General features: G+C 51.6%; 1 protein-coding gene across 1 annotated transcript in view; it reads left to right on the top strand.

Moving 5' to 3' along the window:
• Window positions 1-18667: 18667 nt before the first annotated feature.
• Window positions 18668-25940, top strand: part of GRM4 (glutamate metabotropic receptor 4) — a 115688-nt gene continuing 108415 nt past the window's right edge. Inside the window, exon 1 of the mRNA XM_090280791.1 lies at window positions 18668-19032. The gene's annotated coding sequence lies outside the window, so the exon portion shown is untranslated. The remainder of the gene's footprint in view (window positions 19033-25940) is intronic.

Genomic DNA, 25940 nt, shown 5'->3' with positions numbered 1-25940 from the left:
ATCAGCAAGTCCCTGCCATCCCAGGGTACTAAGCCTCGTGGTCTTGAATCATGTTCCATCTAGCAAACAGATGTAATTCACTAACAGCCTTTTGGAAACCTAAAGTATATCCATGTTTCCGTAAATACTTACTCTGGTGCTCTTCATGCCTCTGCCCTCACTGGTGAGTCAGCATGGAATATCAAAGTCCACTGGCTAGAGGGTTTTAGTTTTTTAGGGTGCCCCCATCAAATTAAGACTGACAATGGTCCAGGATATATTGCTAGATCTGTTCAATCTTTTTTACAAAATTGGAAAATTCAACATAAAACTGGAATACCAGAATTAGGAGATTTCCGGCCAAGATGGAGGCATAGACTGACATGCTCTGTCTCCTCTACAACTAAGAAAGATTACAACTACTGCAAAACTAAAAATAATGAGAAGTTCTTGAAAAAAGAGCTACATGGAAGTCCAACGTATGAAGTCATAAACAAGTGGGGCTCCTCCGGCCGGGTAGGAAGTGCAAACCCGCGGCTGAGAAAGACCGAACTGTGCTGGGGGCGGCAGCCGCAGCAGCGGACAGTGGGACCCGGTAAGCAGACACCCATATTTGGGGGGAGGAGAGAAGCGCCTGGGAGCCGGCCCGACTGCAGACCAGATCCCTCGGCTCACAATTCCAACGCCCGGGAAGGCAGACCCCATTGGGAAGTGGCCCTGTTCCTCAGGGGAGAGTAAGAGCAGGAATCCATCCTGGACTTCCGCCCCCACGCAAAGCGCCAAGTGTGGTGAGGTTGCCAGGTTGTGACGAGCACTCGGGGCTCCGCCGAATATAGCGTAGGGGGTGTGACAGCGCCCCGCCCAAGAAGGAAAGAGAAACAAAACGGTTGGAATGGCAGAATTAATGATTGAAATACCGATCTCACAGCTAACGAAAAAACAAATAAAGGCCTTGACTGATGAACAAATAGCGAATATTTCCGAGGCTCAGTTCAGACCTATAGTCATAAGGCAGCTTACAGACCTAACAGCGGGGCTGAATCAAGACAGGGAAGGAATGAAAGCTAGTCCTGCTGAAATGAACAAAAATACATACAAGACAAGTGGTGAGGAAGGGAAAGCCATGGATCAAATTAACAAATCGGAACATAGGGAGGGAACAAACAGTCAACCAGTGCAGAAAGCGGAAACAAAAAGTGAGAAATATGATGAGAGGCTCAGAAACCTCTGGGACAGTTATAAGCGATCGAACAATCGAATTATCAGATTGCCAGAGGGTGAAGAAGAAGAACTAGAAATTGAAAAATTATGTGAAAAAATAGTGAAGCAGAACTTTTTTAACTTGGGAAGGAAATGAACTTACAGATCCAGGAAACACAGAGCGTTCCGGATAGGCTGGACCCAAGGGGGACCACATCAAGACACATTATAATCAAAATGTCAAAAATTAAAGAGAGAATCTTAAAAGCAGCAAGAGATAAGAGAAGAATCATGTACAAAGGGGTCCCAATTAGACTATCAGTGGATTTCTCAAAGGAGACTCTACAGGCAAAAAGGGACTGGCAAGAAATATTCAAGGTAATGAAAATCAAAAACCTACAATCACGATTATGCTACCTAGCAAAGCTGTCATTCGGGATAGAAGGGCAGAGAAAGTGTTTCCAGGACAAAGTAAAACTGAAGGAGTTTATGAGATCCAAACCACTGTTATACGAGATGTTAAAGGGACTGGTTTTAGAAGATGGAGGATCAAAACTATGAACATTAAAATGAAAACTGTATCACAACAACCAACAGCAGAAGCTAGGGAATCGAAACAAAGGCAAATTAAGTAGGCAACGAGAGGGGAAAAAGAATTATAGGTACGGGGAACATATTGGGGGGAGGCCAGCGGGGAGAGGGAAGGAGGAAAAGGGAGGGAGATGATGCAGGAATTAAGAAGCATAGTAGGAGGGAGTGGAGTAGACAAAAAGATGTTGAGAAGAACTATATGCACAACCAATGGGCATGGACTAAGGTGGGGGGACAACTGGCGGGAGGCGGGGAGCAGGGGGGAAAGAAATTGGGACAACTGTAACAACATAATCAATAATAAAACAAAAAAACAAAAAAAACTGGAATACCATATAATCCCACTGGCCAAGCAATTGTCGAGCGAGCTCACCATACTCTTAAGACTCTCCTTAATAAACAAAAAACAGGGAGTCGGGAGTCCTCGCCAAAAAATTTCTTAACGATGGCTGTATATACGTATAATTTTAAAAATTGTGATGATTCCTTACAAACCCCCATTGAAAGATATTTTGCCAAAAAGGACAAGAATGGTCCCCGTCCTCTGGTCCTATACAAGGACCCACTTGGAAATGGAAAATGGGAAGGACCAGTTGAACTGATAACATGGGGAAGAGGGTATGCTTGTGTTCTGTCCCCTACAGGACCTTTGTGGATTCCAACCAAATGAGTAAAACCCTACCATGGCCCAACAACATCCACACTGTTGCATGTGCATAACACAAAACTACAAGATCCAGGGATTGGAGGAGATGACGGACCAGCTGGTGGAGGTGATACTGACAGACAGACATCAGAGGATCAGAACCCGTTGATGTAGGAAGGGGAATGAGCTGGCAGGCCCTGAAGCCTCGTTTGAATCCCATGAGGTAACATGGGGGAATTTGAAGGCCCTTAACACAAGGGCCAAGAAGGTTATGGCTGGTAATGGGGTCACTGACACCCCAGAAAATAGATTTCTAGCATATCTTTCTGTGATATCAGATTGTTTTGATTCTTGCTATCTTGTTGTGTCTTGGCAGTCCCAGGATGGCCTCCTCAGAGAATGACCATGTGTATTGGAGCCATATCCTTGATCCACCCGTGTTTAAGCTTCATACCTGGTGGAATAAGGAACCCCCACTTTCCAACAATGACATTAAATGGGCTGGGGGAACTTGGCTTCCTCCTAATGGACCCTTAGAAGAAGGACGCCATTGGCTATGGGTCTCTGAAGGTACTGCCTATGTTTCTGACCATTTACCTGTGATCCAGCTTCTCCAAGCTGTGCATTACTCCCCTAAAGTGGAAAGCCAGCCAACATTCCTGGGAAAAAATACGCCACCACTTGCAGGGGGTGTTTTCCACCAACTTGAAAGGCAAGGTTGATCAACTGCAGTTGGAGTTACATCAACAACTTGAGGACATTAAAAAACTGACTGAGCAAAGTTTTTTCCAAACTTTGAATGACAACCTCCAATGGCTGAACCCCCAAACCTGGTTTGCCGGACTTATTCTAAGAGTGTGGGTAATGGGAGCTGCTGGATGCCTACTTCTTATTAGAATATTGTGTGTTTTGAGACGTATCTGCAAATTGTTCCTGTGGGACCACATTTGCGAGAAACAGGTATTTTATTTGTGTCTCCATTCAGGCTCTTGGTGCTCTCTCCTCTCTTGCATGGAGTCTCTCCCCTCTTGCATGGAGTCTCTCCCTAACCCTGTGCTCCTGCAGTCCGGACCTTGTGCTGTCATTTTCAGATGTTTATTTCCCTGCTTAGCTGTATATTGAAGTTTTCCATGCTCTGTTTCGTGGTTACCCTGAAGACAGGGGCATGGGTGGCCTTATTTGCTTTCTTTGTTATTCTGCACGGCTTTGTGAAGATGGGTGGATCTGGATTTTGGCAGCTGCCATTATCCTAAGGAACCTGGAAGCTGACTCAGGTCCTCTTAGTGAACCAGTAGTGACCACCAGCAAATTACACATGAGTTTGTCAAGTAAGGTCCTGTAATTTCATTTTATTTTTGCTTGAGTTGGCCAGAGTCATCCTGTTGCATGCAACTAAAGAGTCCTAGTTGTAACATCATGTTTCCTGTCATCTGATTGAGCTGGGTTGCAGGGAGAGGCAGATGTGAGCTGGAGAGAGAGGCAGAGGAGCTTTGGAACCCTGGTTTCAAGCCATCCTGAGGCTCTGAGAGTATTTCTGGGAACTTAGCAGCTTCAGAGTTCTGTGTATTTATTGAAATTTTACTGAGTGAACATTTTCACAGAGTGTCATTGGCATCCCATTGAAGGACAGAGCATACGAACTCCCAGAGGAGCCCTCATGTTCATTTTGGCCACTACTCTTTTCGAGAGTAATCAGTGTTTTGACTTCTCTCACTATAGGATACTTTGACCTGTTTTTTAAACATTGTATGAATGGAATCACATAGAATCATGCAGTGTGTATACTTATGTCTGGCTTCTTTTGCTCACAGAAACGTCTGTGAGTTTCTCTGATGTTGTTGCATAGATTTAGGATATATTTTGGAGGTGAAACTGACAGGACTTGGAGCTCCATCCAGTGTGCTTAGGCAGACCACCTCGCCAAACTCACTTCTTCATCTGTAAAATGGAACTGACAATATTACCCTCTTGTCAGTGCTGTGGGTCCCACTCTGAACTCCTTCAAAAGGCCTGGAATAGGACAGAGGCCCTGGCAGCTCTCTCCCTCCCTTCCTCTAAGAGTGTAGTTGTGAATGGGGGCACTTGAGCTCCATAGGCCCCAGTATGTGGAACACAAGCACCTCTTTCCACCCACACACCCCTTGCTATTTGCACTTTCAGATTTTGAAATGGTGCTTTTTCTGGAGTGCCCACTGGCCCCTGCTCTCTGCTCTGTCCCCTTGGTTCCCAGTCCTCGGGCCCCTGGAAGAACATGGCTATCTTTTCAGTAAAAGGACTGCAGGAATAATGGTGTACATCACTGAGACCTTGCAGCTGTAGGGAACTTTGATTTGCACAGCATGGCAGAGAGGTTCAATCCCAGCTCCCTGTTAGGCTCTCCGAGCCTCTGAAGATCACGACCATCCTATGTACCTCTCAGGGCTGTGGGGAGGATGACTGGTGCGACCCCAGGGCCTGTCACGCTGGGCCTGGCACTGTGGTCTTAGAGGTGTCTCTGGATTTGGGGCAAGGTATCAGAAGAGGTTCCTCCACCCCCTGCCGTTAGCGCAGGTGAACCCAGCAGGCAGCTCACGAATCTGAGGGGGTGGTGGCCCAGCTGGGAAACAGGCCTGAAATAGACACACACCCACCCGTCCCGCTGCCTTCTCGCGGAATGTGCTCAGGTGAGAAACAACCCTCTGATTCCAGTGTCTCTCTAATTTTCGGGAGTCGGGGGCGCAGGGGAGGAGGTGCGAAGCCTTGCGGGCCTGGGTCCCTCAGATCCTCCCGGACCTGCGCAGGCCGGGCCAGCGCGTGCAGTGAGTACACTCAGCCACGCGGCGGCGCTGCTGACCTATGCCGGGGCGCCTAACGCCCGCTGGTGGGAAGGTGCGCTCGGGCGCGGGACTCCTGAACCCAGGCTCCTCATGCCCCTTCTCCCTGTATTTTGGGGGTAGAGTGGGGCCGAATGGGCCCTTCCTCCTGAGGATGTCGGGGCATGGGTCTGCACAAGCCAGTGCCTACACTGTCCTTATTCATCTGTAGGAGCCCCAGAAGGAGAAGTGGGGCCATCCTTCCCATTCCTCTGATTCTTCTTCTTGTTCCCCATTTCGCAAGTGCTTCCTGAACTGTGAACTCTGGGGGTGTATCAGGACCATCTAACCTTTCCTCTGTGTGTCCGTCCACCTTTCTACCCACTTAACACGTGTCCTCTACAGGCTATAAACCCGCTGGGCTGAAGAAAAGGGGGGAAAGGTGGGGTGATTGTAAAAGATTATCTCTCTCAGCTTGGGAAGGTGGACCAGGGAACTCGTACCTCTGAATGCTGGACCAGGGGTGATGGTTAAGCCGGGCAGTGAAGGCCAGGGCAGGTCTTTCTGAGTGAGAAGAGGAGGTGATTCAGTCACAGAGTGAGAGGGAGAATGGAAGGTCCAAGGTCTGGTGCTGGTGGTGAGGGAAGGGAGGGACCATACGACCACTGTGGGCCAGAAGCCAGAAGCTGCCTACACATTTCCCCAGTTCCTCCTTATCAATGAGGAAACTGAGGCTGCAGAGGTCATGTGACCTGCCATGGTGTCCGTCACTGGGGCTGACTGCAGGCTCAGGTGGAGAAAGAACCTATAACCACAGAGCACATTAATGGGGGGTATGGGCCAGGGTCAGCCCACATCAGCTCACAATCCTGGTACTGGCCTCCCAGGAACATATGGAGTCTTTTGTGCTCCTGGCTTCTACTTTTGTGCCCCCAAGGTTCCTCCCCACCCTGCTCTTGGAGAGGCTCTAAGGGGAGGCCCAGGTGTGGGGAGGTAGGGGTGGAGCTGGGTGCACGGTCAGGTGAGTGGGAAGCTCTGGGTTCTCTGGGTAGTGGCTGTGGTGACCGTTTACTGCCCAGCCCTGGTGAAAGGTTCCAACTGCACCCCCAGCCATTCTCCCACATTGCTCCTACCTGTCCCCCTTCTCAGTTGTGGGGGCTTCATACCCAACTCCAGCTGGTTGGAGTTCTATTAATATTTCAGTTTGATGAATTAAAGATTCTACCCTCCTTCTGATGTCCCAGGAGGAAATTAAAAACACATCTGATCCAATCAAACGCCATTAAAATGTAGCCCACGAGGGTAGGAGCTGGATGGTGTAGGCTTTCTTTCCCAGCTCTGCTTTGTCCTCTTTGGGGGTCTGAGTGAGTTTGTGGGTTACAGGTGGAGGGTGAAGGGTGTTTGTATCAATGCTGCTGCCTCAGAGGGGAGCAGAATCCCTGCCTTTGCTCCGTTATCCAGGATGACTGAGAAAGTGGGGACAGGGTGGGGCAGCTCTGACCCCAGCCCCAGTACCTGACCGTGATACCTCCAGGTCGGATATTTTCAGGGTCAGGACAGCCTCTGTGGCTCTCCGTGGGGAGCACTGCCAATATTTCAGCCTTGGAGACAGCGTGAGCAGTCACAGCTCCTTGAGGCTGCACAAGCGGGAGGTATTGGGGGTCATTCCCAGCTTTCTGTCCTGTCAGTGGTCTAGGTCTCCCTAAGAATGAGCAGCTGCTGGTCTTCTTTCCAGTGCCGTCCAGGAGGGCCCTGTGGAGAACCAGGGCTGCAGTGTGGGGGGATTGAAAGAGCCCCCCATCCCCTGATTCCCAGCCTGCCATCAATCAGTCAGCCAGGCTGTGTGACCTGTGCTCTGCCCCAAGGGACTGGGGCCATGTGGAGGACAAGAGCCACTGGACAAAATCTACAGCTCCAGTCATTAGCATCCCTTACACCTGGAAAGTGTTTCTCACTCCCATTCTTTCCTTTCATCCCCGAAGCAGCTCTGAGTGAGCAGTTGCAGCAGGATCCACATTAGACAGTGGGGGCTCAAAGCAGGGGGTGGCTGGGACACCAGCTCGCTAGACTGAGCTGCCGTGGACAGTGTCTGCAGATTGGTGGCTGTGGCTGTGTGGATGAGACCAGGCAGAGGGTGGTGGGCATGTGAAAAGGATTGTGGGAGCTGGAGAAGACCCTGGAAGTCACTGCAGATGGGCATTCCCTATCCACAGGTCTCCTCTCATGGCCAGCTGGACTGTGTCCCTTTCTGTGCATGTCACCTGGCTGCTCCCCTCACCCCCAGAGTCCTGTCACTCAGCCAAAGAATTTGCAGTCTGGCCACGGGGCCCAAGGAAGGGCAGGAGGGGTTTTTAAGTGTTAATTGTATTTTGACATCTTGGCTTGTGACATCCATTCTAATGACATTTGGCTCACAGCTGACAGCCCACTGACAGGTGGAGAGAGAGGGATGATAAGTAGTTTTAAATTGCAGTGTGGCAAAGAGGTTGGAAAATTCTCAGTCTTAAGAAAACAGAGAGGGGGAGAGAAGGAGGAGGAGAAAGTGTAAATCAAGGAGGAAGAAGAAGCCACCTCTGTCTCTCTGGGGCAGGAGTCAGTCACTCATTTGTTTAACAAGGAAATATTTAATGGGCACCTACTGCATGCTTGGCACAGTCTCAGACTGTGAAGGGTCAGATGCCCTGTCTGGTGATGCAGCCCCTGCTCTCAGCTCTTTTTATTTTTTTAAAGTATATTTTATTGATTATGCTGTTACAGCTGTCCCAAGTTTTTCCTTTTGCCCCTCTCTGACCGGTCCCCCCTTTCCTCCAGCAATACCCCCCCCCCTTAGTTCATGTCCATGGGTCATGCATGTAAGTTCTTTGGCTTCGTCTTTTCCTATATTATTCTTAACTTCCCCCTGTCTATGTTGTACCAACTGATTATGCTTCTTAATCCCTGCACCATTTCCCCATTTCTCCCCCTTCCCCCTCCCCTCTGATAACCCTACAAATGATCCCCATACCTATGATTCTGTTCCTGTTCTGATTGTTTGCTTAGTTTTTGTTTTTATTTTTTAGATTCAGTTATGATCCCCATACCTATGATTCTGTTCCTGTTCTGATTGTTTGCTTAGTTTCTGTTTTTATTTTTTAGATTCAGTTATTGATAGTTGTGAGTTTGTTGTCATTTTAATGTTCATAGTTTTGATCTTATTTTTCTTAAATCCCTTTAACGTTTCATATAATAATGGCTTGGTGATGATAAACTCCTTTAGCTTTACCTTGTCTGGGAAGCACTTCATCTGCCCTTCCATTCTAAATGATAGCTTTGCTGGAGAGAGTAATCTAGGTTGTAGGTCCTTGCTTTTCATCACATTGAATACTTCTTGTCATTCCCTTCTTGCCTGCAGAGTTTCTTTTGAAATATCAGCTGATAGTCTTATGGGAACTCCTTTGTAAGTAACTCTCTGCTTTTCTCCTGCTGGTTTTAAGAATTTCTCTTTATCTTTAACCTTCAGTATTTTATTTGTGATCCTCTTTGGGTCTAACTTGTTTGGGACTCTCTGTGCTTCCTGTACTTGTATGTCTATTTCCTTTGCCAAATTAGGGAAGTTTTCTTTCATTATTTTTTCAAATAAGTTTTCAATTTCTTGCTATTTATCTTCTTTTTCTGGCACCCATATGATGTGGATACTGGTATGTTTAAAGTTGTCCCAGAGGCTCCTAATCCTCTCCTCATTTTTAAAAAATTCTAGTTTCTTTTTTCTGTTCTGGGTGAATGTTTATTTTTTCCTTTTGTTCCAAATCATTGATTTGAATCTTAGCTCCTTCCTATCACTGTTGGTTCCCTGTATATTTTTCTTTATTTCACTTTGTGTAACTTTCACTTCTTCTTTTATTTTTTGATCATACTCAATTATTTATTTATTTTTAAAAAGATTTTATTTATTTATTTTTAGAGAGGAGAGGGAGAGAGAAAGAAAGGGAGAGAAACATCAGTGTGTGATTGCCTTTTGTGTTCCCCCAACTGGGGACCTGGCCTGCAACCCAGGCATGTGTCCTGACTGGGAATCAAACGGGCAGCCCTTTGGTGTGCAGGCCAGTGCTCAACCCACTGAGCCATACCAGCCAGGGCTCAATAATTTCTCTGAGCATCCTGATTACCAGTGTTTTGAACTCTGCATCTGATAGGTTGGCTATCTCCATTTCATTTAGTTCTTTTTCTGCGGTTTTGCTCTGTTCTTTCATTTAGGTCATATTTCTTTGCCTCCTCAACTTGGCCATTGCCCTGTGTTTATTTCTGTGTATTGGGTAGAGCTGCTTTGACTCTATGTTTTGGTAGTGTGGCCTAATGTAGTAGGCGTCCTGTAGGGTCCAGTGGCACCACCTCCCCTATCACCCAAGCTGGGTACTCAAGGTCCAAACTTTGTGTGGGCTGAGCACACCCTTCTCTTGTAGTTGGGCCTTGGTTGCTGTTGGAAGATCAATGGGAGGGATTTACCCAGGCCAGTCAGCTGCAACGACTGGCTGTGACCACTGACCACAAACCTCTGCCCTCTGTGGAGGATCAGCTGTGCAGGGGCAGGGTGGTCATGTTCTGACATGGTCTGTAGCTGTCTACTAGGTGTGCTGGCCCTGGGGTTTCCTGGGTGGTACAGGCCAAGGTCAGCCCTCAGCTGTGTTTTGCCCCAGGGCCACACTGCCTGGGCTATAAAGCAACCTGAGATGGCTGCTACTTGTGCTGGGCTTGGAGGTTCCCAGGCGAAGCCAAGCTGTGAATTTAAGATGTCTGTTGGTAGTGCTGGGCCTGGAGCTCAGTGAGGCCAGCTGTTGCTTGTTTGATAGGACTTAGGAAGTTGTGAAGCATGAGCCAAGACCAGCCATTCATATGGAAAAGCAGCTTGGGTGGACCCGTAAGTTAGGTGGGGCAGAGTTTCTGGGGATCTCTAATGTGGGACAAACAGTGTTAGTCTGGTTGATGGAGTCTCAGATATGGCACCAGCTTGCTGGCTGTATCTTTATCAATGTGGTTTCTTTAATTCCATTGTTGTCAGACTTTCATTCAACTCTGGCTGGTAGTTGTTCTATATTTTAGTTATAATCTTGATGTGGTTGTACGAAGAGGTGAGCCATGTCTGCCTATGCTATCATCTTGACCAGATCTCCTCTTCTTCTTCTTCTTTTTTTGCAGATTTTAGTTTTAGGGGAAGGGAGGGAGAAAGAGAGGGAGAAAAACATCAATGTGCCAGAGAAACATCAATTGGTTGCTTCTTGCACACCCCCAGTTGGGGACCTGGCCTGAAACCCAGGCTATACCCTGACTGGGAATCGAACCAGCAACCCAACCCTTCAGTTTGCAGGATGATGCCCAACCCACTGAGGCTGGGTGTTATCCTGCAAACCAGTCAGGGCTGGGCTCTCAGGTCTTCTAAATCCCATTCCTCTGTCAAGATCTGAGTGACAGATACCTCCTCAGGGGCCTTGACCTCCAGGCCTCAGCTGCTCCTCCATTCCTGGCCACCTTTGAGCTTGAGGCAGCCCAGGTGTCTTCCTTTTTTTTCCTTCCTCATGTCCCCTCTCTCTTCAGCCCTCCAGGTGGGGAAACTGAGGCTGAGGAAGAGAAGGGGAAGCATCATCTTTCAGGCCAGGAAGCTCCAGAGCAGACAGAAGAATAAGCTAAAGTTGACTGAAGTCTCAGTTCACATGCCTCCCCTGTCCACCCACATGGTGAATGTCCCCTCCTTCCTGGCAGCCTTCATCTCTGTGCAGGTGTAATAGCTGGAGACCAAGCCTACCTTTAGCCCCCTGTCCTGCACCCTCATTCTTCTGGGGACTCCTGCAGCATGTTAAGGCCCCTCCATCCTAAATCCGTACATACCTCACCTAGTTTCTTCATCTTGTTCCGCGCACCTGGGTTTAGCAAAGAGGGGTTCAGAATCTGCTCTGTATGCTCTGTCCAGCCTCCCTCCTGTTTCCATTGGCCAGGGTGGTGGGTGGCATAGAGGCGACTGTGCTGGGTACCCTGGAAAGCCCTTGGCCCAAATGGATTATTACAGGTGCATAGACCCTTGTCAGAGACCCCGGGGGCCAGATCTTTGTGGAATTTAAAAATATATGATGCAAATATTACACATGCAACACACCCAGGAGGCCCAGGGCAGCATCCTCATAACAAATCCTCTGGGTTGTGTTTCTGCAGGTGAAACAGTCTCTCCCACCCAGGGACCTACGCAGTGACAGTGACTTTCTGTCACATCAGCTTTTGCTGCTAAATGAGTTTCCAGAAAACTTTTGGACAAACATGGTTTTCAGAGCATTTTGGATCTTGAAACTGTGAATAGGGGATTGTGTGGCTTTAGCTAAGTCATTACTTCAAGCCAAAGGCTTGAGAAAGTTCACGGGTAGAGGAGGATTCCTGGAGATCAGACTCATACCAGCCTGAGGGAAGGTCTGCTAAGGGTGTTGGAGGGGGTCACTTACCTTGTCCCAGCCAGTCCCAGAGCCCAGGCTGGGGGAATTTTAGAGTCCCATGTCCTTGAGACTCAATATCTCTATGCGTCAAAGGAGAGGGGCTGGGGTGAACCTGGGGACGCAGAGTTGTGTGGAAAAAAAGGGGCCACATTCTAAACCTGACAAGCTCAGGGGAGGCCTGCATGGCAGGCCCTACAAACTCAGAGACCTAAAGTAACCACACAGGGTGGCCTAAACCTAAAAGCTCCTAAGAGCAGGTCACATGGCAGGTGGTCACATGCTAGCCCCATAGCTTCCTTGATAAACAAAGGTCAGTCTTTACCTTAAGTGAGCCTATTGTTTTTTTGCATCTAAGATAACACACCTTTAAAATGTTAATCTTTTACAGACCCTGACACATACCCTGGCCAGGGCAGATCACAGAACCCCCCATTGTTATCTTGTCCCCCCATATCATCTCTATGTGCTCTAAGTGTTTACTATTAAATTATTCTGTACCCACCATGGAAACGAAGCATATGTCTTTCAGTTTTATTTTTTATCCAAGTCTAGGAATTTCCCCTCTTTGCTTTCTCACACTCCCTTAATCTACCACCAATGAATTTTATGCAGTCTCTCCGTTGATTCTAATGTATAAAATAAGCTGCACAACTTCCATTCTCTGGAGCATTTTTGTAATCTGTTGAGATTTTGCTTCCTGGCAATTGTCATCCGTATGGCTCAAATAAAATCTTACAAGACTTTTTCTTAGGCTGATGTTCTTTCCTCTGCAGTAGGAAGGACTTACTCCAGGATTTTTAAGGGGGGGGGGAGGGCAGGCAATGCTCAGCTCTGACCGCAGCCCTCTTCAACTCCTCCACACTGCAGAGGACTTAGGGCTCTCTGGAGAGCCTGGGACCATTCCATTCTCTCTCGTCAAGCTCTTCATCCTGAAAATGTCCTGCCAAGGGACAGTTATTGTTTAAATAAACTCCCCCCATTAGAGGTATTTCCATCTAATGGCCTGGTTTGGGGAAACCAAAATTGAAACCCATCAGGCACAAGGCTGAGGTGATGACTCGGTCAACTCAACGTGACGATCATTTATCAGGTGCTCACCCCTGCACCTTCAAGTTCACAGTTATGTATTTCAACAAATTCTAAACTTCAGAATTATCAAAGACAATTGACTGCTCCCGTTAGGATTTTTTTTTAAAGCAATGCTTTGAAACAAAAGGCTTTACATCTGTAAATAACCAGTGGAACTTAGTGCCACAAAATACAGCATTACAAAGAACATTTATATGAATAAAAATATCTGCAGTCTGAATGTGATGTTGAGGCAGGACAGTAAGAAGCTAGAAAATTCCTTGGCAAGTGGAATAGGGAAACTGAGACAGATAGCTGAACACAATGGCCAAGCAGTTTACAGCCAGATACAGAAGGTCAGCTCCCTGGAGATAACATCTAGGCTTCAGTTGTATTTCAGCTCCAGGCCCAGAGAGGCAACAAAACCAGGTAGGTGACACCAGACCAGCTGCAATTACTAATGAATGCCTGCCTGGTGCTGACCAATCAGTGGAGACCATGACCCTGATAGGACACACCTGGAGAACTGGTGGCTATTCTGCTGAAACCCTCCCCTGAAACCTCCCCTAAGATTCCTGCCTGCAAGAGAGAAATAAAAGCTTCAAGACAGAAGACCCAGCACGCTGCTCTCCTTCTGGGAGCACACCCACGCCTTTCCCTCTGTTACCAAGCAGAGGGGGACTCATTCACATGGTGCCTTGGTGTAAGACCCAACAATTAGTGTTGAGAAAAACAGGTCTTGATTTACAATATTCCAATCTTGGGAGGGCTGTGAGCAGTCCTGCTCAGAATCTTGTTCTCCCATGAGACCTAACACTTTCCTTGCTCCCCAAAAGGCTATAAACCAACCCCAAACCTAATAATTCCCCATTTCTTATCTTTCAGCTCTCCCCTTCAGGATCTAGGGTATGCTGTCAACAGTCTCTGTATAATAGTCCAGAAAAACATGTGCTATACTGCACTGGATCATGGTGAAGTCCAGGAAAGGCACAAGTCCTAAGAGAGTCCTCTCCACATGTCCCGAATTCTGAGAGTCCAGATACAGTCCGGGTCTGCAAGGCGGAGTCGTTGGTGGCTTTGGAGCCAGCTGGCGCGGGCACGGTCAGAGCAGCAGCGTGCCGCTTTCTTACTAGCCCAGGCCTCGTGGCCAGATCCTGACTGCAAACTGCACAGCGGCTTCTTCTCACACGGCTGCTACAACTTGCTGCGCCATCGTGCTGCTCCTCATGGGGGACGGTGCCCTTCTTCCCATCAGACTTCACGGCGGGCTGGTGGGGGGTACCTCTACATCCTTTCAAAACTGCAGGCTCTTCGCCTCGCATGGCTGCTGCCTTATTTTTAAACCCTGACCATGGCCTGTGATGCAGTCAGTGTGGTGACCAGTCCTGGCCACTCACAGAATTTCATGCAGGTCCCGTAAGCTTTTTGGTCACCATTGTATGGTCAAAGCCCCTCCCATCTCCTTGGTGCTGTGGAGCAGCCATAGCCATTTGCATAACTAAGAAACTAACTACCACCAGCCATAGATGTGCAGGAAAATGGCTGTGCTCCACTGAGTCCTATCCTCCCAATTTTGAGGCTTCTGTCCACTCTCTTACACTTCTACCTTCCCCTTTCTCCACAAGCACGCACCTCCTAAACTCTAAGGGACCCTATGAGACTTGCAACGAGGGGAGCAATGGTCAGCTGGCAGCTTGTCTCAGCCTAATCACCTGAACCTGTCCCTAAAGCCCCCTTTTCTCTGACTTCCCAGTGAGCTAAGGCAGTGCAGCCTAGGCTCTCCTGTTGCTTCTTTTATGCTAAGCCCTTCCTTGTTTCACTGTCCCCAGATTTAATGAATGTACTCCCACAGTCACCTGGGCTCCTGTGGTGAAATTTTTCCTAAACGAAGTCAAGAACACACACACTACCAGCTCGCCATAGGCAGACCCACTCAGGGCCAGGTCCCCTGTTCAGTAACAATGTGACCTCAGTCCTTATGTACCTATCTGCACAGACTGAGACCCGCCTATAGTTGGGAAGAAACTTTTCATCCCACTTGGTGTAGTATTGCACAGCTACCCAGCTGCAGTCCAGGATTCCAGAACTTTGGTCAGAAGCATTTGGTTTTGGTTGTGTATATGGTATCCAATAAATGAGTTTTTACAAGATGACTATCCTTCTAGTTTTCAAATAAAAAGACCCTCCAACACAAATATACTGTAGTTAGACCTTTAAAAGAAGCAACAGATTCCATTATTTTCTTAGGATTCTTTTAAAATGGAGAAGTCATAGAAGCTGTTTGGTGGGCTTGTGTTGCCAACACAGTGGGTGGGAAGGGGTGGGCAAATTGTTTTCCCTTACCAGGGAAGCAGAATAAGAACAGAAAGAAAGACTGCTACAGCAGGAGGGAGTGGGGGCAGACTTCAGGAAGAACTTCCAGGGCACAAAGGTAGGAAGCAGAGGTGCAGAACTTTGTATTATTTTTTTTCTCGAGGACTGCCTGCCTCTTTCTCCCCTCTCCTCTGGTCCCCTTTCCCCCGGTGCTGAGATGCTGTCTTCTTTTCTCTGGGTAAGTCTGTGCACACAGAAGTGATGCTTTAGAATGAGCACCCTGCTTACCCTGCCAATGTCAGTCAGGCCAGCTTCCTATAAAGGTTTCAGGATGAGACCCGACCCCTAACCTCAGTTCCTTAGAGAGACCTCAGCCAAGCCCTCCATCTCTCCTGTGGAGAAACCAATGCTCAGAGGCTGGGGTTCTCCCCAAGGTTACACAGTCTTAGCACTAAGGACTTGGCCTCCTGCTTGCAGCCCTGTGTCTCCCTTCTGACTTGAAGGGGGAAAATGACTTGCTGAAGAGGGCAGTTTGGAATTCAGGCCCTTGTACCAGCTGGCCCAGGTCCAGGCCCTTGCTACATGACTCCTTGAGGTCACTTCTGATCACTCTTCTCCCACAGAGGTGGCTCTGTAGCTCCCTTGTTTCCACCCAACAATCTCAACTCCCCCATGGCAAGGGCCACCAACTGAAATTCCTTGAGGTATGTGTGTCTACTTGTGTGTCTGAGGGTCTCTGTATGTATCTGTGTTTATATATGTGTGTCTCTGTGTATGTGTATCTGAATGTGTCTCCATGTATGTGTGTGTGTTTGTATGTGCGAGTGTGTGTGTGTGTGTTTGTTTCCATGGTTGGTCAAGTCAGCCATGGTCAGCAAGAGGGTGTCCCAGCTGGACCAAGCTGGGGTTCAGATTGGGAGGGCCAGGTGGCTGATCACTCAGGCTAGGAGACCTGGAGGCTTGGGATGGCCCAGGAGGCTTCTCAGAAGAGCTAGGCCTTTCTGGGGACCTTCAAATGGGACGAGTCCACAAACTCAGCCATCTGCCAGCCAACAGTGTTTCTTTTTTTAACGTCTGAAAAATATAGCCTGCCCCGCCTTCTGCAACACAGCTGGTGGAGGGTGGGGGACAGGATAATTATGGCCAGAGTGAAGGCAACACTGAGGGGCAGGGGGTGGGGAGAGTGGCTAGTTAGTTTTGGCTCTCAATCAACCATGGCCAGCTTGTTTTCAGTGTCATTCATTCATTCAACAAAAGGATATTAAGGACTATATTCTGTGTAAAATTGCAGTGGCTCCCACTTATGGGCACCTAAACACAGGACTGCGCACTGTGCATACAATACTTCCTTCCCTTTTCATGACTAGCTCTCATGGTAACTTTGCATGAATTGGACAAAGGACCCCCCCTTTTGGGCAGACACAGACTCAACGCATAACATGTCACTTGTCAAGCCCAAAGCAGACTGAATTTGAGCCTCCCAGCATCCCCTCTACTGGGTGCCTTTCTGTACTCCACCCCAGTGGTCCAGCGCTGAGGTCAGTATTATGGTCCTTTTTTCTACAGGTAGGAAACCGAGGGACCCTGGGCAGGAGGTCACAGGCTCAAGTGGGGTTCAGTCTGAACCCAGATAGGAAGTTCCCAAGGACACAGCCTCTCCAAGAGTGACTTGAGCTCCCTGCAAGCCTAGAGCCGTGCACACTTGGCTGGGCAGAGCCGCTGGGCAGCACGAACATTTGTGGTCTTAGCTCATGTCTCTAAAATGTGTCCTGGAGTGGTGCACCTGGCCATGTGCACTTCTGAAGGGCAGGGTGATGTTCAGTCATTTTGTGTTCCCGAGGCTGGGAGTGGAACAGGATCTCCATCAGGGCTGGTTGCATTAAAAAAAGACATGAATAAATGTGTGATCTAGGTCCTTCCATCAGAGACTTCATTCTGACTGGGTAAATAAGACACGTATTAGGGGCCATTACACGTGAAAGCAAAGAGAGTTTGTGCTTTGCCAACATTTATTCATTCACTGAACATTCACTGAGCTCGCACTATAGGCCAGGCAAGCTGCCGGCATTAGATATACCAGGTGAACTGGCTTGCCATAGTCTGGAATTCTGGAGGGGTTTCTGAGTGGGTCTTTGGGCAAGGGCAGGGTTGTTGGATAGGGGCATGGAGGAGACAGGGCAGATCAGTAGGGAGAGGTTCAGATTCTGCTATTCTCAGATGCCCCCCAACCCAGACTCCCCCCAGACTTATAAGGAGATTATCTGTGGAATTTGGGGTTGGGTTGTGAGGGGCTGCTTAGTATCCCAGGCCTGGGCACAGCTGAGCACAGGCTGACACTCTGCAGGTCAGCCAGGAGGACTGATAGGGAGGCAGGCCCCTGGCCAGCCCCTCTCTCTCCCCAGCTCCCTGGCATTGTGTTTGAACACCCTGCCTGGGACAAGGACAATCACACATCACAGCTCTAATTGAAGTCGTTTTTGCAGTCTGGGAGGCGATGCTCCTGCAATCCTAAGAGGGCCACATGGCTTCCTCACTCTCATCCTCCTCTGCCTGCCTCTAAGACCAGCTCTGTCATGTTATTTTTCACAGCCCTCTAGGAAGGAGGTGAGCTAGGGCTCCAACTTTTTCCTGGCTGAGTGATCCTTTCCCAGGTTTGCTCCAGTCTGCTGGCCAAGCAACCTGTTACACTTTGCAAATCGTGCCAGAAGAAGATCAGCAAGCTGTGGGCCATGGGGTAGGGGTTCCCCTAACCTCGTGGGGCTCTGAGGTGGAGGGGGTCACAGTGGAAAACTCCCCCCCCCCGCCCGCCCCACAGGCTGTGTGACCAGGCGCAAGTGGAATTGCCTCGCTGGGCCTCAGTTTCCCCCATGTCATATGCTCGAACCAGGAGCAGTGGAGTGTGCAAATGAACAGGCCACATGGGGGCACACGCCACTGTTTCTGCGGATGTGAGGAGCAGCCCAGCGGGTGGGGGTTCTACTGACGCAAGGGAGTGGGGAGGAGCGCAACCCCTTTGCGTCGCTGTGTTTTGCTGTACTTCTCAGGGTGTGTGTCAGGAGGCTGTGTTCTCTGACCCCGACCTTTGGGGTCAGAAGGGGTCCCTGCCACGCCCGGGCGGCGGGGGGCGTCGATTAGCAGACTCCCGCACCGCGGGAAGAGGGAAGAAAGGGGCTTCCAGGAGAGGGCGCCGGTGGGTCACGGCGGGAGGGTAGCAGAAGGCAGCCGGTGTGGAGGGTGGAGGGGCGCTCCGAGAGCCCCAGGCTTCCGGCGGTGGAGGTGCGGATCGGGGTGGTGGTGGGGGGTGGGCTCCCAGGTTCTCTCTTTAAAAGGCGGGCGGAAACGCCGTGCGCTCGGCCCGCGCTTGCAGCGCAAACTTGCCGGGCTGGGCTGGGCAGGCACCTTCTCGCGTGCTGCCACGGGCGCCAAGCTGAGCGGCAGCGGTCCCCTCGCCCCCTTGTGCTCCGTGCGCTCCCGCCCCTCCTGCAGCCTCCCCTTTTCGCGTCTGCCTCGCTCTCCCTGTCTCTCGCTCGCTCTCATTTTTTCCTGCTGCCGGTGCCGCGGTGCCCGCACCTCGGTCGGCTGCACCAGTGGTTGGCTCCTGCTCCATTCCCTTTCCAGCCCGGAGCCCTCGGCCGGACCGCGTTCCCGGAGCCGCCTCTCCCGCTCCCTCCGGTTCGGATACGGAGCTCCACTGCTGCCGAGCAGGGCTGGTCGGCACTCCCCAACTCGCTCGCTCTCGCTGGAGCAGTCGCTGGACGCCGCACGCCTGCAGGCGGCTGCAGCCGGGCGGCCACCAGCTCTTCCCCGCGTCGTCCGGGACTCCAGGCGGCTCCGCGCCCAGCTCGGTCCGCAGCGTCAGTGCTGCTTGCCGCGGCCCGGGCTTGGGGCACCGCGAGAACCAGCCTCCGGCTGCCGCCTCTCCGCGCCCCGGGGGCGGGCGGGCTGGCGAACCACCGACCCCTCGGCGCGGTGCAGACCTCGCTAGCGCGCGGTGAGTTGTGGCACCCGGGGATCGGGCAGAAAGGACCGTGCCCTTCGGCCTCTAAGGCGCGGGCTGCGGTGGGGACCCCGGGGCTCGGGGAGGTGGACTCTGACGAGCTCCCGCGCTCAGAGGTCCCGGAGGAAGGCCGACGGACTGGAGTTCTCGGGGCTGGAGGGTCTCCCCTCGGGGACTGGCTCGCCTTTCCGAATGCCCCCAAAGGAAGGAATGGGGCAGCGGCTTTTTTGTGGGCCTGGGGGAAAGGGTCTCTGTATTTGGGGTTTTGGGGTTATGTCAGGCTTCACCGGGTGGGGGGGTCATGCCACCTCTCAGGTTGGGGCGGCGGCATTAACGCGCCCCTCTGCAGGGAGACAGGGCAGGCGGGGGCGCGGGGCATTATCTGCATCCCTTCCTCGCCATCTCCCGGCGAGAGGGCAACGCCAGCCTCGAACGCCTCGGCTGCTGTTCCCGCACCGCGCCCCGCTCCCGTGGCTGCCCCAGCACCGCCTTCGACACCGGCCAGAGCCCGGTCCCCGCTTGCTAGCCACCGCGGCCGGGTTGAGATTGCACCCTAGGGTCTGAGGTTTCCCCCCGGCCCCGGGACTTAAGGGTCAGGTGCTCCTCGGACAATGTGGACTGACCCTCTCCGGGACCCAGATAACTCATACCTCTACGTGGCAACCGGACCGCGCGCGCGCGCGCGAGTGTGTGTGTGTTGGGGGGTCCTCTCCGGGGTCGGGCTTTCCCGGAGCTGGGGAAGTGGAAGCACCCCTTCTATGGAAGCGCGGGGGCGGGGCCGGGAGGTGGAGGCCCCGACCAAGAGAGGCGCCTCCGCACCGGCGGTCTGAGGCTGTTTGTGCTGAAATGCCAGGCAGAAGCGGCGGGCGGCTAGGAGTCCTGAGGCCCGAACATACGAGCGCCCCCTGCTCCTAGGCCACGAGCGAAATCTCAGCCTTTAGACTTTAGGTTCTTTTTGGAAGCGGCTCCTTGCTTCTTTCCTTTCTCGTCAGCATCCCTGCCCCTGGTGCGGGAGAAAGCTGCTTTGCGGTATTGAGCTGGGTTTGCTTAATGGGGTGCCCGAAGCCACGTGTCTTGTTGGAGCAGTTAGTCCGTCTGCCCCTCTGTCAGTCTGGTAAAAGGGTCTCCGTGATGGGGAAGGGGTGTGTGTGTGTGTGTTCATCCCATTATAGTCCCTCCCGGCTCCATTCTGGGCTGAGAGTGGAGGCTCAGGGTAGGCGCCAGTAGCCAGGGCTCTGAGAGTCACCATCCCGGGCATCCCGTTCCCGCCGCCCACTACTGAGTCTCACGGTGGAAGTGAAGAATGTTCTAATTCCCATCTCCCCACTCTCCCAGGATGTGTCCAGGATCTACCCTACTCCCCCTGGATCCACATGGGATGCTGGGCTGCCTCAGGCTCTAGGTAGCAAGCTCAGCTCTTCAGAGGCCTCAGGGCCTGGGTGGTGGGAGAACTTCCATGACAGGTGAGGACCACAGAAGCTTTTACTGAGGTGGCAGAGCCAATCCCTATTGAGGACTCTGGAGGCTCCTGGGTGTGGTCACCCACTGGGCAGGGGGCTCTTTGCATTTCCTGGGGAGGCCCTGGGGGCTAGTAGTGAGGGGCCCTGAAGGGGGCCTGGCTCCTGTGGAGCGTGGGGTCAGAGCCCTTTCTCCCTTCTGTGACCACCACTTTCTAGAGGGCCTTACCCTAGAGGGCCACCCCTGCCCTTGGGATGGGGTGGGGACTTTTGGGTATGGTGCCCCTGAGCCTCTGCTGAGCTCTGGGTGACATGCCTGCCCACTCGTGAATTAGGGGACCACTATCTTCACTTTCTCCCAACTTTTGCCCTAGCCATCAACTTTTCCTCACTTGTCGACACCTTCACACATCTCAGGGATGAAAATAGCAAAAAGTTATCCCCTCCCAAAGTCATAGTTACTTCAAGGGCTACCCCTCCCACGGGTTTTTGCATTTGAGAGAGACCCAGAGAGGAAGCTGGCAATGCTGAACCCCCAAACTGCTGCACACTGTATTTGGGTGGGGGGGGGATGCAGATGTTACTGGGGGAGGCAGAGGAGGCAGGGGAGGTGGCAGCGTGTCAGGAGTTGAGCTGCTTTATTGGCCTCAGTGGCCTAGCATAGGCTGTCCCACAACCACCCCTGCGTCTGGGAGGCTTTAGGCTTCCGTCTGTTGGAGGTGAATGTCTCTAGGCAGCCAGAGGTAGGTGAGGGCTCCTGTACGTGAGGGATGGAGCAAGCGTGTGAGTGGGCTCTGTGCTTGCCAGAAGGGTCGGGGTGCGGACCCAGGCCAGAAGGGCTCTGCAGCCCTCACCCCTTCCTGAGAGGTCCCCAGCTCAGCATCCAGGATGCTTGGTCACATTGGAACCATCCCGCTGCATGAGGACAGCTGGCAGGAAAAGACCCATGGGCTTATGAGTGTTATAATTATAGCCAATAGACACATTCTCTTCCCTAGACAAGTGTGGAGCTGGCAGCCCCTAATTATCACCCACCCAAAGACATCTGCCCACCCCTGCTGTCTTCCTCTGTTCGGCCTAGAACCCAGCTTTCCACTGGGCAAGCCCTGCCGACAGCCTGGGCAGCTGGCCCACTGGCTGGAAGTTTACCTCCCTTCTGAAGAATGGTAGCAGCCTTTGCTTCCTGGAGAAGGTGTGGCAGGAGCTGACATCTGGGCTTTGCTCTGGGGCTGGCAGAGGAGCTGCTGATGCTGCTGGTTGTCCAGGCCAGCCCGAGGGTGGAGGCTGACTGAGCCTGCCCCTGGTGGGCGGCAGGTCTGGAGCGGGGGACACCAGCGTTCTGTTGCTCCCACCCAGCTTGGTGCCAGCTCCTGCAAAGAGCAGGGATGACTTCTTTTCATGTCAACTCTGCCCTAGTTAGCAGGGGACTATCAAAAGTTAATTTAGAGATTTCACTGCCTTTGGCCCTTACAGAGGGCAGTCTGCCTTTCCCTTCACTCACGGGAGCCCTGGTTTTCTCTTCCTGAGTAGCTGAGTACTGTCTCTGGCATCCCTCTGGCCTCCCAGCCACCCCAGGCTTGAAGCTCTGTGTGTCCAAGCTCCACCAACCCTTTATGCTGTTCAAACTCTGGGGGCTTATACCTCAGTTTCCCCCACCTCTGTGTCACTGCCTGAGCCTGCTCCTGAAAGGAAGGTGGATAAACAGAACTTGCTTAGAAAAGATGAAGCCTGTGCTAAAGCCCTGCCCACCCTGCCTCCTAGCCCATGGGCCTGAGAGAGCCTCTTCCAGCCTGTCCGTGTCTTTCTCAGCACCATGAGCGTAGTAAAAATCACCCCTTAAATTAAACCTGATGACTCCTGTCAAAATGTTTTATTAATCTCATCATTTAGCAATCTGCGGCAGTAGTGAGGCTTAAATACATGTGTATGCACGTGTATTAAATAAATTGGGAATGTAGTGCATAATAACACTTATCTGGACCCCATTCAATTAAGGTAGATATTATCTGCAGTGACTGGGAAATGCCAGCCCACAATGACTGCCTATGCAATGGATGAACCATGCTGGTGAGCCGGCTGTGGTGTCTAGTGAAGCCTCCTAGTTTTGGAGGAAGAACTGGCCGCCCATTGGTTGTGATGACTATGAGTCCCAGGAGCGCTCAGCCAGCAGCTCATCCCAGGCTGGGGGCCACCTACATCAGGACCGGGAGCTTTGTGTCTTGCTCTGTCCCTCTCAGCCACCCCTTTGTTCCTCAGGAGGTCAGATATACCTTCTGGACCTGTTTTCTGGTTGGGGCCATGGCTTTTAGTAAAAACGCTGTCATTGCTACAGTGTTGGTTTTAGACCTGAATATTGAAATAAGAATCGGAGGCTTGACCTGATTCTTAAGTCTCTGGCAGGTGAAGGCTTCTTAGGTGTCACCGCCCCCTCTCTGTGCCCAGCCTCAGTGTGGCCTGGAGATGGAAGGCTCACGCATGACTACGGTGATGTTGACGACTGTGTAAGGTGGTAAATCTTGGGTGTTGACTTGCCAAGCCATTGGTGGGCCCCAGCTTTTCAGGGCAGTGCTGGGGTTGGGGGAGCTCTGCACTAAGGAGTGGGAGACAGGAAGAAGGAGGAGAGAGGAAGAAACAGCATTCGTGGGAAGCCCACAATAACAACAGCTGCAAACAAAGATACTTGCCACTACCAGGTTGGTGGTGGCACGTGGCAGGGTGAGTTGGGGTTGGAAGGAGAGGCCTGGGGTTTCTCTTGTCATGAGTTAGGACTAGCCTGTCACTGTGCTCAAAGCCCTCCAGTGGGCCCTCACTTTTCTGTCTACAGCATGGCCCACAAAGTCCTGCTTGATCTTGAGCTTGGTGTCCTCTCTGACCTCCTCTCTTACCTCTCCCCCTTCCCATTGCCCTCCAGTCATGCTGCCTCCTTGCTGTTCCTTGAACAATGAATGCTAAGCACATGCCTACCCCAGAGCCTTTGCATTTGCTGTTCTCACTATTTGGGATGCTTTTCTCCCAGATACTTGCTCATGCTTTTACTGTTTTTAATCTTTGCTCAAATACCACTTCCACAGAGAAACCTTTCTAGACTTTTTTTTCCCCCCTGAAAAAGCCCTTCTGGGTTATTCCCTCTCTCCTTACAGACTATTTTTTTCATAGCCCCTTGATTCCCCGAAGGACCACACATCTATGTGTAGTTGTGTTTATTGTCTCTCCTGTGCCACCCCCCACTGGGACATCTGCTCCACAGGGCAGGTGTTTGTCCCTGTTCCACTCCCAGAAGTTTCCCCAGCGCCCAGAGCACAGGGCAGGTGCTCAGCACACATTGAGTAACTGAATGGTTGTGGTAGAAGGGATTGTATTCTTTACCTGATCACCCAAGAGGGATGTAAGAATTCAGTGCAAGGTGTGATTCCTCTCCATGGACCTGGATGCTGCTGTGGACCCCTTCTCTTGGCTCTACCTTGCCATGCTGTCTCTGGGCAGGGACCCAGCTTTGTCTTGTTATTTATTGAGAATTCCCTGTGTTTTGAGTGTTGGGCTAGGCACAGGGACAGAGGTGAGGGCAGTGCTGTTCAGACAGGCCCTTACTGTGCTCCCAGGCTCATCAGTGCCAAGTCACAACAGAGAGAGATGCTGTATGGCACTAAGTGTGGATGAAAGAGATAACAGGAACTAGGATAATCAGGGCAGGGTTCCTGGAGGAGGAACGACCTCTTGAAGTGGCTGAGTATCACAGGGAGGAAGCTGGAGGGAATCAGGGTAGGGGAAGCTCAGGCAAGTGACCAAAAGTTTCCCCTTCCTTAGTTTCCATTGGCATCGGGCTAAAGAATTTCTCCATCCCTCCCTTCCTTTCTCCTTCCTTCTTCCCTTTCACACCAACTTCTCAGTGCGCACCACATGCCCGGCACAGAACTAGTCGCTTCTGAATCAGGCCCTTTGCATTTAGGTGGAACAGGGAGGCCTGGGGATTCTGAACTTGGGAAGGTTCCTAATCCAGGCTGGTGAGGTGGAGCAGCTCCAGGAAGAGAAGCGAAGGGGACCTGGGGCCCATACACCCAGTGCACTCCTCCTTGCTCTTAGAACATGGCTCCGGCTGTGTGAGTGACTGGGAGCAGGTCTGCTCTTCCTGTACTAATAGAGAAATGGATGACCTGGGAGAGAAGGGTGGGCAGAGCCCAGGAGTCATTCACTCACATCACGCCATCATTTATTTCTGCAAACCTGGTGGGGACGCCAGGCGCCGTGCAGGCTGGGATGTAGCAATATAAAAATGAGTAGGACACGATCCCTTGAAGCTGTGGGCCAAGTGGGCGGTGGAGGGGGAGGGTGGGGCGGGGGTTGGGGTTGTACCACTAGGGTTTGAGGGAGCTAATTGGTCAGCCTCCTTTCCCTGTGGACCAGGAGTCACGCAGGTAGAGACCAAACTTGGCTTTGTTGCTGGCACAGCTTGGGTGGAGCATGGCTTCTGATGACCTGCTCCCTGAGTCCAGATTGTCCAGCCAGCCATGCCTCTGGCCAGCCAGTGCGGGCCCTCGGGGGTGGTTGCAGTCCAGTATCTTGGATCCACATAGGTTCCTGTGAGTAGGGGGTGGGGTATAGGAAGGAAGGGAGACCTCAGGTTCTCCCTCACTTTCCCCCTGGGAGAGTGGAGCTGCCAGCCCCTCCTTCTGTGGAAACGTGAGACATGAGGCATCTAAACAGATCCCAAAGCGACTCCACTCATCCATTTACATATCCGGAGCTTTGCTGAGCACCTGTGCTGGGCTGGGCCCCGCAGCAGCAGAGGTGATGGAAAAGGAGGAAGTGCTGAAGGGAATATGGAAACACTGAGGGAAAGAGGCAGCCGGCAGGTCAGGAAGCTTGCCTCAAGGAAGGCAGAGGACAGGGGCCTGGGGGCAGCCCTGGGAAGGCCTGGAGCCCTCGGCGGGCCTGGCTGTCCTTGCAGATCCCCAAGGGGCTGGCCTGTGGAGGAGCCGGCATCCGGAGAGCCCCTTAGAGGGCTGCAAGCAGGAGGAGCCTGCTGGTGATGGCCCCTCCACTGGACGCACAGTGCAGCGTCATTCCCTCGGACTCTGCCCTTTATTTTGGAGTTTGGGAAAATTCCATTTCCTTAGGTTTGGGAGAATAAGAAGCAGCTCAGTGAGAACTAAACCAGAGTTTAGTAAACACAGTAGTGAACTTTGGATCTGGTTGTTTTGTGGTTTGTGGTTCATTCTGGCTCAGGCCCGGTTGCCAAGGGGAGGATTCAGGTTAGACCAGGGAAAAGCATGGCATCCTGCTTGCTAAGACTGGGAAGGGTTACGGAGGCAGGTTCGGGAGCCTGCCTCAGGCAGCAGAGAGGCCCTCAGGTGGTGGAGGTGGCTGGGGGGCAAGGGTGCACTGCAGCCATCCCCCCAGTTCCCCTCACATCCTCTCTTATTGAAGAGAATGTTCTGGAAAATGCCC

Source organism: Furipterus horrens, unplaced genomic scaffold (genome assembly GCF_987537825.1).
Source record: "Furipterus horrens unplaced genomic scaffold, mFurHor1.1.pri manual_scaffold_6, whole genome shotgun sequence".
Lineage (NCBI taxonomy): Eukaryota > Metazoa > Chordata > Mammalia > Chiroptera > Furipteridae > Furipterus > Furipterus horrens.
This window is presented reverse-complemented; position numbering and strand designations above follow the sequence as displayed.